Source organism: Rutidosis leptorrhynchoides, chromosome 10 (genome assembly GCF_046630445.1).
Source record: "Rutidosis leptorrhynchoides isolate AG116_Rl617_1_P2 chromosome 10, CSIRO_AGI_Rlap_v1, whole genome shotgun sequence".
NCBI lineage: Eukaryota > Viridiplantae > Streptophyta > Magnoliopsida > Asterales > Asteraceae > Rutidosis > Rutidosis leptorrhynchoides.
The window spans coordinates 50882773-50899647 of record NC_092342.1 but is presented as its reverse complement, the minus strand read 5'-3'; positions in this window follow the sequence as shown (position 1 = coordinate 50899647).

Below are 16875 nucleotides of genomic sequence, written 5' to 3'. Positions count from 1 at the left end.
TGTACATCTAACGTTGGACAACTAGTTGTAGGTTACTAACGAGGACAGCTGACTTAATAAACTTAAAACATCAAAATATATTAAAAGTGTTGTAAATATATTTTGAATATACTTTGATATATATGTACATATTTGTTATAGGTTCGTGAATCGACCAGTGGCCAAGTCTTACTTCCCGACGAAGTAAAAATCTGTGAAAGTGAGTTATAGTCCCACTTTTAAAATCTTATATTTTTGGGATGAGAATACATGCAGGTTTTATAAATGATTTACAAAATAGACACAAGTACGTGAAACTACATTCTATGGTTGAATTATCGAAATCGAATATGCCCCTTTTTATTAACTCTGGTAATCTAAGAATTAGGGAACAGACACCCTAATTGACGCGAATCCTAAAGATAGATCTATTGGGCCTAACAAACCCCATCCAAAGTACCGGATGCTTTAGTACTTCGAAATTTATATCATATCCGAAGGGTGTCCCAGAATGATGGGGATATTCTTATATATGCATCTTGTTAATGTCGGTTACCAGGTGTTCACCATATGAATGATTTTTATCTCTATGTATGAGATGCGTATTGAAATATGAAATCTTGTGGTCTATTGTTACGATTTGATATATATATATATATATATATATATATATATATATATATATATATATATATATATATATATATATATATATATAGGTTAAACCTATAACTCACCAACATTTTTGTTGACGTTTAAAGCATGTTTATTCTCAGGTGAATACTAAGAGCTTCCGCTGTTGCATACTAAAATAAGGACAAGATTTGGAGTCCATGTTTGTATGATATTGTGTAAAAACTGCATTTAAGTAACATATGTCGATGTAATATATTTCTATTGTAAACCATTATGTAATGGTCGTGTGTAAACAGTATATTTTAGATTATCATTATTTGATAATCTACGTAATGCTTTTGAAACCTTTATTGATAAAATAAAGGTTATGGTTATTTTAAAAATGAATGCAGTCTTTGAAAAACGTCTCATATAGAGGTCAAAACCTCGCAACGAAATCAATTAATATGGAACGTTTATAATCAATATGAACGGGACATTTCAGTTAAGGTCCGTTGGAATGCCAAAAGGGGACCCGAGTTTACTTGGGAAAGGCAAGATCAAATGCAAAGTAAATACCCTTATTTATTCGTGGATTCGGAAACGCAAGATCTCGAGAAAGAAACAACGACTACTACGCCTACTTAAATTTCAGGACGAAATTTCTTTTAAGGAGTAGGTAATGTAACATCCCGCCTTTTTCCGTTTACTTTCCATTTATTTATTTAAAGTCCGTTATATGATTATAACATCTTCCGTTAAAACGCGTTTTAAAATATCTCGTTTAGGTAATTCACGCACCCGCTTTTAAAGTTGAGGGACTAAACTTGCCAATAGACCAAACTCTTGACTAGGTCAACTAGTCAACCATGAACTCTCATCCATTCATTCACCTCCTTCTCTCTTTCAATACTTCAACTTTTTCTCTCAAATACCAATTCAAATATTCATCATCCATTTCCAATCTAGCAATCAAACATCAAAACAAATTACATATTTGGAATCCTTGCATCTTCCTCTTCGATTCCATACCGATTTCATCAAGTTTGGGTAACTTTCTAAAATCACTAGATTCTTTGTTCTTGATGTTTTTAACTTATAAAAGTGTTAATTAGTGTCTATGGCTCAAGTCTAACATGAATATATGATTTGTATGCTCGATCTTGTTGTTTTAGTGTAACTAGCATGAACTTGAAATTTGGTGTGTTTGATCTTGTGATTTGGTTGCTTAAATGTTGTTAGATGTTAAAAGTACAGGTATTAAATGTTGTTGGTAAGTGTTTAGTTGCAATGTATGTTTAATTACCTTCGAAACGGCATATCATATATGTAAATTGAATTTATGATTTTGAGTTAGGGTTTGATAGAGGTAAAATGAACTTTTGATGCACCAAATGCTATGAAATATTGTTGGTAAGTGTTTAGTTGCAATGTGTGTTTAATTACCTTCGAAACGGCATATCATATATGTAAATTGAAGCACCGAATCATGAAGCGCATTTAATGAACTTGAATGTAATAAATGATGGGCATTTATTGCGATTTTAGTTGTTGTAAGTGTTGAATTGATTGATGAAATGTGTTTAGTTGTTTTCCTCATCAAAACAACTTTCCGATGATATAAGATACATGTTATGATTGTTTGCGGATCATAAATTGGGATTGTTTGAGTTTTGGTTCGTGCACTAGTGTAATTTCAGCAAGCAGGATATGTATACTGATTTGGATGCCGTCCAACATGGAGGGTTTTGTTGATTTTGTTTCTAGGTTTTTATATGGATTTTGGTTCGAAAGATAAGCAGAAACGTGTATTAACCGAGAGTAGTAACCGGGTTTCGTTGATAGTGTGATCAAGTGAGATTATGGTGGGTTTGATCATGGTTGAGGGTTGGTGTTATGGTTCGATGGAGTTCGGAAAAGAAAGAAAACACAGATGGTTGCGTTTGATACTAGTTACAACAACACAAACAAATATATATATATATATATATATATATATATATATATATATATATATATATATATATATATATATATATATATATATATATATATATATGGAACCATGGGGCGATTGGTGGGTGTTCGATTGGAAACAGATGAAAACGTCAACAATATGAAACAAGTGTTGCAGGTTAGTGGGTTTTTAGTAGAGGATGTTTGATGAATTGGAGCATGAAACAGAATCAAGTATAAGTGATGGTTTATTCGAAGTGGGTTTGAGGTGGTGGTGGAGGTTGTATGATGATTCGAAGAATGGCCGTAGGTGGATCATGTTGGTGGTAGACGGTTCTTGGTTGTAATATAAGACCCGTTAACACAAATAAAGGAGAGGATATGTATGTTTGTATAGTATATGTCGATAGTCCAGCAAAAAGAAAGAAAAAAAACAGATTAATTGGTTCTACTTCTGGTGATTGACGATTAGTGAGGAGAAATTTGTGATGGGTTTGTTGATATTGGAAGATGGTGTATATCCCATCCCATCTATATATAAGTTGAAATATAATAATAATCATATAATTACATAATAATAATAAAGTGACAATAATGCTAACATAAAGCATGGAGTAATGAAAACCAGCAGTCAAACTTTGTAATTTCTTTACCGACAGATATTGATTCGTAGTCCGTTGCTAAATAGTTTAAATATAAGAGTGTTCCTAAAAATCCCAAACCTTTAAATTACGTCTATTTGATTATTTCACTCATTAACTGTTTGAAACCCGATCAAAAAGATTCGTTAATTATTTGGTTTTCTGTTCCAATTAATACGTACGGAGTATTAAAACTTAACTTAAGATATTAAAATTATTAGCAAACTTAAGAATTGATAACACTTAAGTATGGTCCAACGTTACTTTTCAAATTCACATTAGTTGAGTCACTTATATAACGAATCATTTTAATAATAAACTTTATTATATCGTTTATTATTTTATATAATTATTTCCAATTTAAATCATATATTATTTCAAATAATATTCCAAATTATTGTATGTATAAATATTTTTAATATATATATATATATATATATATATATATATATATATATATATATATATATATATATATATATATCTATTTACAAATAGTTGTTCGTGAATGGTCGAGAATGGTCGAAGGTCAATTGAATATTTCAAAAATTTTGAGACTCAGATTAACAGACTTTACTTATATTGTCAAAGATATTAAATCGTATCGAGAGTTTGGTTTAAAATTAGTCGAAATTTTCCGGGTTGTGACAGTACCTACCCGTTAAAGAAATTTCGTCTCGAAATTTGATCGAGGTGGTCATGGTTAACAATAAGAATGTTTTCCTGATGTATATGAGTTGATAAATAAATTTTTACCAAAGGATAAAACAATTTGATTTCTCGAAGCAAACAAATGAAGCTATCACTTAAAGAGTGAATCTAGAAAATAAAGCTCGTCTTAACTTTTGACATAGTCACTGTTGAATTCCGGAATTCAAGGAATTTAAAGAAATCTTCTAACCAGAAAGAAAATGTAATCGCAAGATTTATTAGCAAACTGTCGGAGTTATGGAAGAACAGACATATCAAGGAAATATTTCCATGATATGCTTAGAGATTAAGTAGAATGAAAGAGTCGTGTAACATGACACATAATGAGGATAAGGTCTGTGAATCATCATCACATTACATTAGAAATTTAGCATGACTTACTATAATATAATCACGTTGGCCAAGTGTCATTATATTATACTAACCCATGCTTCAATTCCCAACACTTCTCCACAATTCATTCATAATTCATACTTAGATTTTACAGAAGTTTCCAATATAATGGAATACAGAAAACACGAAGAGGTAGATAATTTCAGACAAGAATATTAATGAAAATATCCTCAGAAATATCGAAGATATTTTATGATGATATTTTGGAATTTCTAAGTTCGAAGGTTGATGGAGAAAATATTTCCGCAAAATTTTAACATGGCTTCGGAGCAAGATATCCGTTGAAGGTTTCATCGGATCCAGAATTACCTGGATTCTTTGAATATAGGGTTTGGTCCTTGTATTTGTCCTTGGTCTCTTCATGGTTAGCTCAATCTATTTTTCAGTACCAACTTTTCTATTGAGCGTTTCTAACCTTTCCATTCTTTATCATCAAATTCTTGGCCATCAAGAACATCTAAAACATGCTACTTCGTCAGCATTTTCAAAGTTAACGGATCTGGATCATCGGTTATCAAACCGAGGGTTTTCAAGAGATTTGTGTTTTTAGATGATTAAACACTGATGGTAATATGGTGGAATATAAAAGGTTCTCCAGTAACGATGAGGAAAGCCAATCATATATATCAAAGTTATAATAAGACTTATTCGAATGAAAGGTCGAAGTTGCTCTGCTGGAGCTGTGACAAAATTGGCTACTTTGAAAAGGGATTGTAAAGTGATTTTTCGGTAATAACAACGCTAAAGGTGCTAGCACAGAAACGTGTTAAACGTTTGCTCAGGTTCCGAGTGTTTTTCAGGTGTGTATCAATCTTTTCTTCCGTAGATGAAGTGCGGTTGATTTATCCTCTCGATTGAGGTGTTTTCAAGAATCATGAAAGGTTTGAACGCAGATTATAATTGTCAAAGTACAAATGAGGTTTAAGATGAAATCAAGTGGCAGACTTGAAGAATTGTTTAGTTTCATACTTTATAATCAATATTTTAAATTCATTTTTAATTGTCCAATGTTGATAGTCCAATAATCGATTTATATATATATATAATCTTAGAATTATCCCATGACGTATTGCATAAGTATTGTATTTGCATCAACCCAGAGACGTATTGTAGACGTATTGTCTTAGAATTAACTAAGACGTATTGTGTACGTATTGTCTTAGGATTTATCAAAACGTATTGTATACTTATTGTATTAGGATGCACCAAATATTCGAATTAATAAATACGTATCATGACCCGTGTACAACTTATTGTCTCAGAATTTATCTGACGTATTGTGTAAATGTGTCACGATTTATCCGACGATTTGTAAAGTACGTAAAATAGATAACAGTATTTAAATGACGGTAAATAAAATTGCGAGAATATAAATTGCGATAATTAAATTGCGATAAATAAAATGTAACCAGTTAGCTAGGAACAGTTAGCGTGGATTCTTAACAAGATTCTTCTCAAAGTTAAATTGTTTGTTTCTAACAAATTTTATTTTGTCCAATGTTTTCTTCATTATGCCACTTGTTGGATTCTGATAGGTCAAAATCCAGATATGAAATTGAATGAAAATGGTTATTCTGTGGTGTACAGATTCATATATCGTTGAATGTAAACAGGGTAATAGATAATCATTGAGTCAGATTTGAAGAATGTACAGTGTAACTTATTAATGTGAAATCTAAATATTCCTCGGATATTGCCTACCCGTGAAAATATTTTCATCATTAACCGTTTGTAAAAAAAAAAAAAAATTTAATTACAATCTTTTTGAAAATATACATACATATATATTTTCTGCAGATGTAATCAAGGATTTTATGAGTTAATAAGATATTAAACTCATTTGATTTATCGTTAGAACTAGATTATATAATCTCTAAAACTTTAGAAATTACATAATTGCCATGTCGAGCGAAGATAATCGATGTAGAACGATATGTAGAACAAAGATAAAGTAGATAGAACGATACGTAGAACGATGATTAGGCTCGAAGTACAGAATGAGATGTTGAGGCTTGTGTTGTTGATGGTACAGCTGTTGATACTGGTGGTACTGTTGGTGCCAGTGATGCTGCTGAAGCTGATAAGTTTTGCACCATATTCTCCAAAGCTACTACTCGAGCACGAACTTCGTTGACTTCTTCTACTAACCCTGGCTGGTTATCAGTGTGAGGTGGAGGTTGGATATCTTCTCTAGTTCCGTTAATGGTAGCCTCAAGACGAAAAATTCTCGCAAAGAGGGTATAAACAGTGTTGCGAACAGGTTCGCCGGTGAGCGGGTCGAGTACTCCGACATTAGGCGGTAGATTTGGCTCATGATATGGAGTACCTTCTTCCCTCCTCCATAGGGTGAGTATGTCACGAACCCACCCCCATTTTCTCCAATAATCACGGTAGTTGATCGGGTGGTGCGCTCCAGTCACGCTGTCTTCAGAGCTGGAGGAACTTGGTCTATTCGGAGAGGCCATCTTACACGATCGCAGAAAGTTATGAAATGATTCTTGATAGAATTGAGGGCTGAATTTTGGATGATATCCTAATTACATAGACTATCTGTATATAGTACATAAGATCTCATAGATTACGGAGGGAATTAAGGAAACGTGTCAGACAAGACTTAATGTGATGGGATGTGAATTTGTCTGTACACCGTCTATGCAATAATTGCAATAAGACGCGTCGAGACTGAAAATGACAAGTAGATATTTTTTGACAAATGGTGGTAAGCAAACACTTTTAACATGCAGACCAGGTTCAAGTCTAGACTCATTAACATAACCTAACAACTATTAGGTCGAAGTCCAGACTCATTAATGCATCCTAACAACTACTAGTTAGACACACTAATGCAAGACCTGGTTCGCTACGACCACCGCTCTGATACCAACTGTCAAAACCCGTCCTTATCCACCTGGACGAAGTCATCAACATCTGGTCCCATTACGAGGTACTGATCTTAAATATGCAGGAATGACTCCAAGTAATATGAGCAAATGCACAGCGGAAGACTTCTTATATACCTGAGAATAAACATGCTTTAAAACATCAACATAAAGTTGGTGAGATATAGGTTTAATGCTAGCAGCGTTATAAATATGGACCACAAGATTTCATATTCATAAACGTTTTAATAAAAATATTCTAAGTGGTTGAGCACTTGGTAACGATACTTAACATTTAATCAACGTCGTATATTCCCTTTATTATGGAATCTCACTACATCGTACCAAGTGTAATCACCGAAACGAAGTACTCTGCAACTGTTGAATACTGGTCGTCCAGCCCGGTTGGGGTTGTCAGGCCCGATAGATCTATCAACAGGATTCGCGTTTACAATACCGCATGAAAATAGTAGTTACCAAGCTACAGGGAAGTATGCCAGTGGTACAACTCAACGTAGAATATATATTTTTAATCACTTGTGTCCATAACGTAAATCATAAAATGCATGTATTCTCATCCCAAAATATTTAGAGTTTAAAAGTGGAACTATATACTCACCATACTGTATTTTTTAGTAAAAATACATATAACATCATTGAACAAGTATAGGGTTGGCATCGGATTCACGGACCTATATCATTTATATATATATTAACACATTGTTATAACAAGTAACAAGTTTATATTAATATTGTTAATATACTTCTTATATTTATAATTTGTATGTTATATATATATATATATATATATATATATATATATATATATATATATATATATATATATATATATATATAACATACCAATTATAAATATAAGAAGTATATTAACAATTATTTTTATATTAAAATAGTAAATTAGATGTACTTATGATATATGTAATAAATATCTATCTTTTGTTTGTAAAAATAAAAATTACAATAGTACTAAAATAATTTGTAGTAGTAATAATAATAATAATAATAATAATAATAATAATAATAATAATAATAATAATAATAATAATAATAATAATAATAATAATAATAATTTTAATAAAATGTTAAGTTTAATTATAATAATATTTTTAATAATAATATTTGTATTCATAATTTTTTATATAAAGATAATTATTTCAACATTTTAACCAAGTCAAAAACAATAATCATAATCTTAACTTTTAACTATCTTTTATGATATTAAAACCTTCTTGATATATAAATTATCCATAATTTATAACTCAAGATTAAAAAGGGTTAAGTTTTAGTTATACCATTCAAGTAGTTGAGCAAGGGAAAATGAATGTGCATTTTGTCGATCGTCATTGTGTTCTCTACTAGCAACGATAACGAACATCATAGAACAAGTAGTAACCATTGAAGCATATCATGATCATATCATTATATTGTTTTAACCCATCATGCTCATCATTTTCATTCGAACTTATATCATCATCTAATCTATTTTATATCATATACCATCTTCTTTATTATTATCATCATCATTTTAACTACTTTAACTCATCATCATCATACGACATTATTATGTATCATCAATATTGTACAGCTGCAATAGCAGCCATTATTCTCGAGCAGACAGCAGGGCAAAAACAACAAGCAACGGCCCAAATCACTTTGGCCCAACCGAATTTTTAATATATATACGGCCCAATATATCTAAAATGAATTTAAGGCCCACTTCGAAATCCTTATTAGTTTAACACAAATACGAGCTGTTCATGGAACCTAGGATTCCAAGAAACACGGTATTAATCCTGACCCCATTATCAAAATCAAAACAAAAAAACGCTGTCTCCTTTATACCCGTTCCCATCATTCTTCTTTATCACATAAATCGAGTAACAGATTATGTGAAATGCGTAATCTTTGTCTTCATCGTTTTATCACTGAAGCAGTAACATAGTAGCAGTAGATGACAAGGGTTTTCATCGATTTGAAACAGAAAAGAAGGAAAAAGAATAAAGTAAACAGAAGTAGAAGAAAAGCAGCCAGTAGCAGCAGGTTTGGTTCGTGAATTGATTGCAAAACAGGAAACTAGCCTGGTTCGAATAACAGTCCAACATGGAGGGTTTTGTTGATTTTGTTTCTAGGTTTTTATTTGGATTTTGGTTCGAAAGATAAGCAGAAACGTGTATTAACCGAGAGTAGTAACCGGGTTTCGTTGATAGTGTGATCAAGTGAGATTATGGTGGGTTTGATCATGGTTGAGGGTTGGTGTTATGGTTCGATGGAGTTCGGAAAAGAAAGAAAACACAGATGGTTGCGTTTGATACTAGTTACAACAACACAAACAAATATATACATATATACATATATACATATATATATATATATATATATATATATATATATATATATATATATATATATATATATATATATATATATATATATATATATATATATATATATATATATATATATATATATATATATATGTAGGGAACCATGGGGCGATTGGTGGGTGTGCGATTGGAAACAGATGAAAACGGCAACAATATAAAACAAGTGTTGCAGGTTAGTGGATTTTTAGTAGAGGATGTTTGATGAATTGGAGCATGAAACAGAATCAAGTATAAGTGATGGTTTATTCGAAGTGGGTTTGAGGTGGTGGTGGAGGTTGTATGATGATTCGAAGAATGGCCGTAGGTGGATCATGTTGGTGGTAGACGGTTCTTGGTTGTAATATAAGACCCGTTAACACAAATAAAGGAGAGGATATGTATGTTTGTATAGTATATGTCGATAGTCCAGCAAAAAGAAAGGAAAAAAAACAGATTAATTGGTTCTACTTCTGGTGATTGACGATTAGTGAGGAGAAATTTGTGATGGGTTTGTTGATATTGGAAGATGGTGTATATCCCATCCCATCTATATATAAGTTAAAATATCATAATAATCATATAATTACATAATAATAATAAAGTGACAATAATGCTAACATAAAGCATGGAGTAATGAAAACCAGCTGTCAAACTTTGTAATTTCTTTACCGACAGATATTGATTCGTAGTCCGTTGCTAAATAGTTTAAATATAAGAGTGTTCCTAAAAATCCCAAACCTTTAAATTACGTCTATTTGATTATTTCACTCATTAACCTGTTTGAAACCCGATCAAAAAGGTTCGTTAATTATTTGGTTTTCTGTTCCAATTAATACGTACAGAGTATTAAAACTTAACTTAAGATATTAAAATTATTAGCAAACTTAAGAATTGATAACACTTAAGTATGGTCCAACGTTACTTTTCAAATTCACTTTTCAAATTCACATTAGTTGAGTCACTTATTTAAATACTAACGAATCGACTAACGAGTATTACAATTGCTTACTATTCAAGCTTGAAATCACTTATATTCAATATACTATATATATATATATATATATATATATATATATATATATATATATATATATATATATATATATATATATATATATATATATATATATATATAACGATTCATTTTAATAATAAACTTTATTATATCGATTATTATTTTATATAATTATTTCCAATTTAAATCATATATTATTTCAAATAATATTCCAAATTATTGTATGTATAAATATTTTTAAATATATATATATAGATATCTATTTACAAATAGTTGTTCGTGAATGGTCGAAGGTCAATTGAATATTTCAAAAATTTTGAGACTCAGATTAACAGACTTTGCTTATATTGTCAAAGATATTAAATCGTATCGAGAGTTTAGTTTAAAATTAGTCGAAATTTTCCGGGTCGTGACAGTACCTACCCGTTAAAGAAATTTCGTCCTGAAATTTGATCGAGGTGGTCATGGTTAACAATAAGGATGTTTTCCTGACGTATATGAGTTGATAAATAAATTTTTACCATTATTGAGTAATGAGGATAAAACAATTTGATTTCTCGAAGCATACAAATGAAGCTATCACTTAAAGAGTGAATCTAGAAAATAAAGCTCGTCTTAACTTTTGACATAGTCACTGTTGAATTCCGGAATTCAAGGAATTTAAAGAAATCTTCTAACCAGAAAGAAAATGTAATCGCAAGATTTATTAGCAAACTGTCGGAGTTACGGAAGAACAGACATATCAAGGAAATATTTCCGTGATATGCTTAGAGATTAAGTAGAATGAAAGAGTCGTGTAACATGACACATGATGAGGATAAGGTCTGTGAATCATCATCACGTTACATTAGAAATTTAGCATGACTTATTATAATATAATCACGTTGGCCAAGTATCATTATATTATACTAACCCATGCTTCAATTCCCAACACTTCTCCACAATTCATTCATAATTCATACTTAGATTTTACAGAAGTTTCCAATATAATGGAATACAGAAAACACGAAGAGGTAGATAATTTCGGACAAGAATATTTATGAAAATATCCTCAGAAATATCGAAGATATTTTATGATGATATTTTGGAATTTCTAAGTTCGAAGGTTGATGGAGAAAAAATTTCCGCAAAATTTTAACATGGCTTCGGAGCAAGATATTCGTTGAAGGTTTCATCGGATCCAGAATTACCTGGATTCTTTGAATATAGGGTTTGGTCCTTGTATTTGTCCTTGGTCTCCTTCATGGTTAGCTCAATCCGTTTTTCAGTACCAACTTTTCTATTGAGCGTTTCTAACCTTTCCATTATTTATCATCAAATTCTTGGCCATCAAGACCATCTAAAACATGCTACTTCGTCAGCATTTTCAAAGTTAACGGATCTGGATCATCGGTTATCAAATCGAGGGTTTTCAAGAGATTTGTGTTTTTAGATGATTAAACACTGATGGTAATATGGTGGAATATAAAAGGTTCTCCAGTAACGATGAGGAAAGCCAATCATATATATCAAAGTTATAATAAGACTTATTCGAATTAAAGGTCGAAGTTGCTCTGCTGGAGCTGTGACAAAATTGGCTACTTTGAAAAGGGATTGTAAAGTGATTTTTCGGTAATAACAACGCCAGAGGTGCTAGCACAGATACGTGTTAAACGTTTGCTCAGGTTCCGAGTATTTTTCAGGTGTGTATCAATCTTTTCTTCCGTAGATGAAGTGCGGTTGATTTATCCTCTCGATTGAGGTGTTTTCAAGAATCATGAAAGGTTTGAACGCAGATTATAATTGTCAAAGTACAAATGAGGTTTAAGATAAAATCAAGTGACAGACTTGAAGAATTGTTTAGTTTCATATGTTATAATCAATATTTTAAATTCATTTTTAATTGTCCAATGTTGATAGTCCAATAATCGATTTATATATATATAATCTTAGAATTATCCCACGACGTATTGTATAAGTATTGTCTTTGCATCAACCCAGAGACGTATTGTAGACGTATTGTCTTAGAATTAACTAAGACGTATTGTGTACGTATTGTCTTAGGATTTATCAAAACGTATTGTATACTTATTGTGTTAGGATGTACCAAATATTCGAATTAATAAATACGTATCATGACCCGTGTACAACTTATTGTCTCAGAATTTATCCGACGTATTGTGTACGTGTGTCAAGATTTATCCGACGATATGTAAAGTACGTAAAATAGATAACAGTATTTAAATAACGGTAAATAAAATTGCGAGAATATAAATTGCGAAAATTAAATTGCGATAAATAAAATGTAACCAGTTAGCTAGGAACAGTTAGCGTAGATTCTTAACAAGATTCTTCTCATAGTTAAATTGTTTGTTTCTAACAAATTTTATTTTGTCCAATGTTTTCTTCATTATGCCACTTGTTGGATTCTGATAGGTCAAAATCCAGATATGAAATTGAATGAAAATGGTTATTCTGTGGTGTACAGATTCATATATCGTTGAATGTAAACAGGGTAATAGATAATCATTGAGTCAGATTTGAAGAATGTACAGTGTAACTTATTAATGTGAAATCTAAATATTCCTCGGGTATTACCTACCCGTTAAAATATTTTCATCATTAACAGTTTGTACAAAAAAAAAAAAAAATTAATTACAATCTTTTTGAAAATATACATACATATATATTTTCTGCAGATGTAATCATGGATTTTATGAGTTAATAAGATATTAAACTCATTTGATTTATCGTTAGAACTAGATTATATAATCTCAAAAACTTTAGAAATTACATAATCGCCATGTCGAGCGAAGATAATCGATGTAGAACGATATGTAGAATGAAGATAAAGTAGATAGAACGATACGTAGAATGATGATTAGGCTCGAAGTACAGAATGAGATGTTGAGGCATGTGTTGTTGATGGTACAGCTATTGATACTGGTGGTACTGTTGGTGCCGGTGATGCTGCTGAAGCTGATAAGTTTTGCACCATATTCTCCAAAGCTACTACTCGAGCACGAAGTTCGTTGACTTCTTCTACTAACCCTGGCTGGTTATCAGTGTGAGATGGAGGTTGGATATCTTCTCTAGTTCTGTTAATGGTAGCCTCAAGACGAAAAATTCTCGCAAAGAGGGTATAAATAGTGTTACGAACAGGTTCGCCGGTGAGCGGGTTGAGTACTCCGACATTAGGCGGTAGATTCGGCTCATGATATGGAGTACCTTCTTCCCTCCTCCATAGGGTGAGTATGTCATGAACCCACCCCCATTTTCTCCAATAATCACGGTAGTTGATCGAGTGGTGCGCTCCAGTCATGCTGTCTTCGGAGCTGGAGGAACTTGGTCTATTCGGAGAGGCCATCTTACACGATCGCAGAAAGTTATGAAATGATTCTTGATATGAATTGAGGGCTGAATTTTGGATGATATCCTAATTACATAGACTATCTGTATATAGTACATAAGATCTCATAGATTACGGAGGGAATTAAGGAAACGTGTCAGACAAGACTTAATGTGATGGGATGTGAATTTGTCTGTACATCGTCAATGCAATAATTGCAATAAGACGCGTCGAGACTGAAAATGACAAGTAGATATTTTTCGACAAATGGTGGTAAGCAAACACTTTTAATATGCAGACCAGGTTCAAGTCTAGACTCATTAACATAACCTAACAACTACTAGGTCGAAGTCCAGACTCATTAATGCATCCTAACAACTACTAGTTAGACACACTAATGCAAGACCTGGTTCGCTACGACCATCGCTCTGATACCAACTGTCAAAACCCGTCCTTATCCACCTGGATGAAGTCATCAACATCTGGTCCCATTGCGAGGTACTGATCTTAAATATGCAGGAATGACTCCAAGTAATATGAGCAAATGCACAGCGGAAGACTTCTTATATACCTGAGAATAAACATGCTTTAAAACGTCAACATAAAGTTGGTGAGATATAGGTTTAATGCTAGCAGCGTTATAAATATGGACCATAAGATTTCATATTCATAAACGTTTTAATAAAAATATTCTAAGTGGTTGAGCACTTGGTAACCATACTTAACATTTAATCAACGTCGCATATTCCCTTTATTATGGAATCTCACTACACCGTACCAAGTGTAGTCACCGAAACGAAGTACTGTACAACCGTTGAATACTGGTCATCCAGCCCGGTGGGGGTTGTCAGGCCCGATAGATCTATCAACAGGATTCGCGTTTACAATACCGCATGTAAATAGTAGTTACCAAGCTACAGGGAAGTATGCCAGTGGTACAACTCAACGTAGAATATATATTTTTAATCACTTGTGTCCATAACGTAAATCATAAAATGCATGTATTCTCATCCCGAAATATTTAGAGTTTAAAAGTGGGACTATATACTCACCATACTGTATTTTGTAGTAAAAATACATATAACATCATTGAACAAGTATAGGATTGGCATCGGATTCACGGACCTATATCATTTATATATATATATTAACACATTGTTATAACAAGTAACAAGTTTATATTAATATTGTTAATATACTTCTTATATTTATAATTTGTATGTTATATATATATATATATATATATATATATATATATATATATATATATATATATATATATATATAACATAAAAATTATAAATATAAGAAGTATATTAACAATTATTTTTTTATTAAAATAGTAAATTAGATGTACTTATGATATATGTAATAAATATCTATCTTTTTTTTGTAAAAATAATAATTACAATAGTACTAAAATAATTTGTAGTAGTAATAATAATAATAATAATAATAATAATAATAATAATAATAATAATAATAATAATAATAATAATAATAATAATAATAATAATGTTAAGTTTAATTATAATAATATTTTTATTAATAATATTTGTATTCATAATTTTTATATAAAGATAATTATTTCAACATTTTAACCAAGTCAAAAACAATAATCATAATCTTAACTTTTAACTATCTTTTATGTTATTAAAACCTTCTTGATATATAAATTATCCATAATTTATAACTCAAGATTAAAAAGGGTTAAGATTTAGTTATACCATTCAAGTAGTTGAGCAAGGGAAAATGAATGTGCGTTTTGTCGATCGTCATTGTGTTCTCTACTAGCAACGATAACGAACATCATAGAACAAGTAGTAACCATTGAAGCATATCATGATCATATCATTATATTGTTTTCACCCATCATGCTCATCATTTTCATCCTAACTTATATCATCATCTAATCTATTTTATATAATATACCATCATCTTTATTATTATCATCATCATTTTAACTTCTTTAACTCATCATCATCATACGACATTATTATGTATCATCAATATTGTACAGCTGCAATAGCAGCCATTATTCTCGAGCAGACAGCAGGGCAAAAACAACAAGCAACGGCCCAAATCACTTTGGCCCAACAGAATTTTTAATATATATACGGCCCGATATATCTAAAATGAATTTAAGGCCCACTTTGAAATCCTTATTAGTTTAACACAAATACGAGCTGTTCATGGAACCTAGGATTCCAAGAAACACTGTATTAATCCTGACCCCATTATCAAAATCAAAACAGAAAAACGCTGTCTCCTTTATACCCGTTCCCATCATTCTTCTTTATCACAGAAATCGAGTAACAGATTATGTGAAATGCGTAATCTTTGTCTTCATCGTTTTATCACTGAAACAGTAACATAGCACCAGTAGATGACAAGGGTTTTCATCGATTTGAAACAGAAAAGAAGGAAAAAGAATAAAGTAAACAAAAGTAGAAGAAAAGCAGCGAGTAGCAGCAGGTTTGGTTCGTGAATTGATTGCAAAACATGAAACAAGCCTGGTTCGAATAACAGTCCAACGTGGAGGGTTTTGTTGATTTTGTTTCTAGGTTTTTATTTGGATTTTGGTTCGAAAGATAAGCAGAAACGTGTATTAACCGAGAGTAGTAACCGGGTTTCGTTGATAGTGTGATCAAGTGAGATTATGGTGGGTTTGATCATGGTTGAGGGTTGGGGTTATGGTTCGATGGAGTTCGGAAAAGAAAGAAAACATAGATGGTTGCGTTTGATACTAGTTACAACAACACAAAAAATATATATATAAATAAATATATATATATATATATATATATATATATATATATATATATATATATATATATATATATATATATATATATATATATATATATAGGGAACCATGGGGCGATTGGTGGGTGTTCGATTGGAAACAGATGAAAATGGCAACAATATGAAACAAGTGTTGCAGGTTAGTGGGTTTTTAGTAGAGGATGTTTGA